The sequence below is a fragment of the Carcharhinus amblyrhynchos genome, chromosome 11 (assembly GCF_965287045.1).
Source record: "Carcharhinus amblyrhynchos chromosome 11, sCarAmb.v2.hapA, whole genome shotgun sequence".
NCBI classification, from domain to species: Eukaryota; Metazoa; Chordata; class Chondrichthyes; order Carcharhiniformes; family Carcharhinidae; genus Carcharhinus; species Carcharhinus amblyrhynchos.
Window position 1 is genome coordinate 81,742,965 of NC_137334.1, and position 4,927 is coordinate 81,747,891.

General features: G+C 42.3%; 1 non-coding gene across 1 annotated transcript; it reads right to left on the bottom strand.

Annotated features, from left to right (window-relative positions):
• Positions 1-1,725: 1,725 nt before the first annotated feature.
• On the bottom strand, positions 1,726-1,797 carry trnae-cuc (transfer RNA glutamic acid (anticodon CUC)). The gene has a single exon. It is a non-coding gene; the product is annotated as a tRNA-Glu (tRNA).
• Positions 1,798-4,927: the final 3,130 nt, after the last annotated feature.

The following is a 4,927-nucleotide window of genomic DNA, read 5'->3' on the forward strand; positions in this document are numbered from 1 at the left end:
TGACCATCTCCTTCATTTAACTGACATTGAGGGAGAGATTATTGTTGTCGTACCAGGTTCTCTACCTCTTTCCTGTACCCCACCTTGTCATTGTTTGATATCTGACCCACTACTCATCAGCAAACATGGACGTGGAGTTGGAGATGTTCTGAGATTGGTGAAGGGAGAGCAAGAAGCTCTTCTTGGCCAAGAGATTTGAAAGAGGCACTCAAAATCATGAGGTGTCCACATAGAGTAGATAGGGAAAAAATGTTCCCGTTGGTGGAAGGATTGAGAAAATGAGGGCACAGATTTAAGCTAATTGGAAAAAAAAGTGATGGCATCATGAGGTAACACATATTTTATGCAGCAAGTGGCGAGGATATGGAGTGCACTGCCTGAGAGTATACTTGAAGGCACGTTCAGTCGAGGGCATTTAAGAGGAAATATGATTGTTATTTGAAAAGGAAGAATGTGCAGGGCACAGGGAGAAGGCAGAAGAGAGCCACTGGGTAGAATTTTTTCCCATCTACTCCCCAGATCAATCATGTATTTAAATATCTTTATCAAATCTCATCTCAGCTTTCTCTCCGCCAAGATAAACAAACACAACTTCTCTAACCTATCTACATAAGTGAAGTTCCTCATCCTGGAACCATCCTCATGAATTGTTTCTGCACTCTATAATACCTTCACATCCTTCCTAAAGTGTGGTGCCCAGAACTGGATGCATTCCTCCTGCTGAAGTTGAAACAGTGTTCTATACCAGTTTAATATAACTTCTTGCTTTTATTCTCAATGTCCTTATTAATAAAGCCCAGGATGCTGCGTGCTTTATTAACCTCCTTCTCAACTTAGCCTTTCACCTTCAAAGATTCATGCACAAATACAGCCAGGTCTCTCTTCTCCTGCAAGCACTTTGGTATTGTACTCTTTCTTTTATACAGTTTCTCCACATTCGTCCTACTAAAATAAATCACCTCACGCTTCGCTACATTAGACCTCATCGTCACTTGTCTGGCCATTCCACCAAGTCCTTCTGTTGTTTGATGCTATCCTCCTTAAATTTTGCAATACTTACAGCTTTTGTATTGTCTGCAATTTTTGAAGTTTTCCCTTGTACATCAAGATTCAGGTCATTAACATATATTGGGAAGAGCTGATAGCCTAAAACCAACTCCACTACAAACTTTCCTCCAGTTTGGTAAACATTTATTAACCATTACCTTGGTTCTTGTCATTTAGCCAATTTTGTATCCAAGTTACTGCTGTTCCTTTAATTCCATGAACTCTAACTTTGCTCACAAGTCTGTTGTTTTAGCACTGTATCAGATGTTTTTTGTAATCCATATACATCACATCAATGACTTTCAACACTCTCTGTTACCTTATCAAAAAAACCCAGCAAATTCATAGAATCATAGAATCCCTACAGTACAGAAGGGGTCCATTTGGCCCTTTGAGTCTGCACTGACCACATCCCACCCAAGCTCTATTTCCCGCAACCCCACATATTTACCCTGCTAATCCCCCTCACAGTAGGGTCAATTTAGCATGTCCAATCAACCTAACCCACACATCTTTGCACCGTGGGAAGAAACCGGAGCACCCAGAGGAAACCCATGCAAACACAGAGAGAACGCACAAACAGACAGTGACACGAGGCCAGAATTGAACCCAAGTTCCTGGTGCCGTGAGGAAGCAGTGCTAACCACTGTGTCCCCGTGCCACCCAAATAAATTTACTTTCCCTGACTGGGAATCGAACCCAGGCAATGGCAGTGAGAGCGCCGAATCCTAACCATTAGATCACCAGGGAAGTTAAAATGAGTTAAACATAATTTGCCCTTAACAACTCCACACTGGCTTTCCTTAATAGACCCGCATTTGCCAAAGTGACTATTAAACTTGTCTTGAATTTCTAGAAGCTTTAACAGAGGTTAAACTAGATGGCCTGTAGTTGCTGGGCTTATCTTTACACCTTTTTTTGAACAAGGGCGTAAATTTTAAATTTCTCCAATCCTTTGGCACCATCTCCGAGTCTGAGGCGAATTATGGCCTTGACTTGCTAGGCATTTCAGTTCTTGGTAAAGATAGATATAAAGTTTTTAATAACTTAGTCATGTTCCCCCAACCTGTACAGCCAACCACACCCCCCACTCCCCCCCCAGCCCCCTTCCACACCCACACCCACGCCTCCATTCATAAATCCCTTATTTGGTTCCCAATCAGTTCCATTCTTCCTTTTACCACCCTTCTATTATTTATGTGTCTATAGAGGACTTTTGATTCCCTTTCATGTTAGCTGCCGGCCTCTTCTTATACTCTACCTTTACATCTCATATTGGATTTTCAATTCTCCTCTGAACCTTCGAAATTCAGCATTATCTACCTGACATCTGTCATAAGGACACTTTTTTATTGCTTCACCTTAATCTCTACCTCCTTCGCCATCCATAGAAAATGATTAATTTGCACTTTTGACGTATAAATACCCGAAGAACTTTTGTGGTGCTGTTTCGTGCGTGCTCCTATAACATTTGCTCGTTCAAAATGCAAACTCACAAGTTTAAGAAGGGTTCCAAGATGATGAATAATAATTTAATTAATACTTTTCTTCCAACCTAATAAATGTATGGAAAAAAATGAATGAAATCAGTAGGTTGCTTTAATCACACCCTTCATGTATTATTTAAAAGTGTAGCTTTGAAAAAAAATTAGTGTGGTTGAAATGTGTTGTTAACTGACAATCTTGTGGTTGTTCATGCACTTTAGAACTTGGTCTAAAACATTTTGAAATCTGTTTCAAGATCAAAGTGTGACACAGGTAATGTACATGAAAAGCATATTTTGAACCCTGTGTTGGTTCACATTATGAAAGCTCTGAAGACTGTAGCTTCTTCTGTATTTTTCAAAGAAAGTCAACACTGGGAATTGTTGTAGCTCCAAATTTCCTAAACAGCTAAAAGCCCGGACTTGTGTTGCCAATGAAATTATTCAATACTTAATAGCATGAAAGGGTAAACTTGAGGAAACACTATCCAACTCATTTCATCGTGCGATTTCTTTTCCACGACCCAATGCAGTCCCAGGGAATTTGGCCCTCAACGTATAGAACATAGAACACTACAGCACAAACAGGCCCTTCAGCCCACAAGTTGCGCCGATCACATCCATACCTACCAAGCCATAGAATTATCTGTACCTCCCAATCCCATTAAATCCATTATGGGTGGCACGGTGGCACAGTGATTAGCACTGCTACCTCACAGCACCAGGGGCCTGGGTTCGATTCCCAGCTTTGGTCACCGTCCGTGTGGAATCTGCACGGTCTCCCTGTGTCTGCGTGGGTTTCCTCCGGGTGCTCCAGTTTCTTCCCACAGTCCGAAGGATGAACTGGCTAGCTGCATTGGCCTGCTAAGTTCTCCCTCAGTGTACCCAAATAGGTGCCGGAGCGTGGCGACTAGGGGATTTTCACAGTAGTGAATTTTCATTGCAGTGTTAATGTAAACCTACTTGTGACACTAAGAAATAAACTAAACTAAAACTAGTCTGTCTTCTATTTGATAAATGAAATGATTATGGTACAGAATTTTTAAATCATTATTGATTGGAATATGGTCATGATTAGCAAGTCCTGTATTTGTTACCCATCCCTAATTGCCCTTCAGCTGAGTGGCTTGCTAGATAGCAGTTAAGGATCAACCATATTGTTATGGGTCTGGAGTGATATGCCAGAAATACCAGGTTAAAGTCCAACAGGTTAATTTGGTATCACAAGCTTTTGGAGTATCGTTTCTTCTTCAAGTGAACATAAGAACATAAGAAATAGGAGCAGGAGTAGGCCATCTAGCCCCTTGAGCCTGCCCCGCCATTCAATAAGATCATGGCTGATCTGAAGTGAATCAGTTCCACTTCCCCACTTTCTCCCCATAACCCTTAATTCCCTTGTCTATCAGAAATCTATCTAACTGTGACTTAAATATATTCAATGAGGTAACCTCCACCACTTCAATGGGCAGAGGATTCCAGAGATTCACCTCCCTTTGAGCGAAAAAGTTCCCCCTTGACTCCGTTCTAAACTGCCCCCCCTTATTTTGAGGCTGTGCCCTCTAGTTCTGCTATCCTTTCTAATCGGGAAGAATCTCTCTACCTCTACCCTATCTAGCCCCTTCATTATCTTGTAAGTCTCTGTAAGATCCCCCCTCAGCCTTCTAAACTCTAACAAGTACAGACCCAGTCTATTCAATTTCTCTTCATAAGCTAACCCCCTCATCTCCGGTATCAGCTTGGTGAACCTTCTCTGCACTCCTCCAAGGTCAATATATCCTTTCGCAAATACAGGGCCTAAAACTGCACACAGTACTGCAACTGCAGCCTCACCAGTGCCCTGTACAGTTGCAGCAAGACCTCCCTGATTTTATATTCTACCCCCCTCGCTATAAAGGCCAACATTCCATTTGCCTTCTTGATCACCTGCTGCACCCGCAGACTGGGTTTTTGCAATTTGTGCACAAGGACTCCCAGATCCCTCTGCACTGTAGCATGCTGCAGCTTTTCACCCTTTAAATAATAATCCCTCCTACTATTATTTCTACCAAAGTGGATAACCTCACATTTGCTAACGTTATACTCCATCTGCCAGGTCCTCACCCATTCACTCAGCCTATCCAGATCTCTCTGCAGACTCTCCGCGCCTTCCATGCAACTTGCTTTTCCACTCATCTTCGTGTCATCAGCAAATTTTGTTACCCTACACTCAGCCCCCTCCTCCAGATCGTCTATGTAAATGGTAAACAGTTGAGGCCCCAGCACCGATCCCCGTGGCACTCCACTAGTCACCAACCGCCAACCAGAAAAGCACCCATTGATTCCAGGTGAGTGAATTTTTCTTCCTAATGGGTACAGTGCATCAAATTGGGTTTGTTTTTAACAACAATCAGTGATAG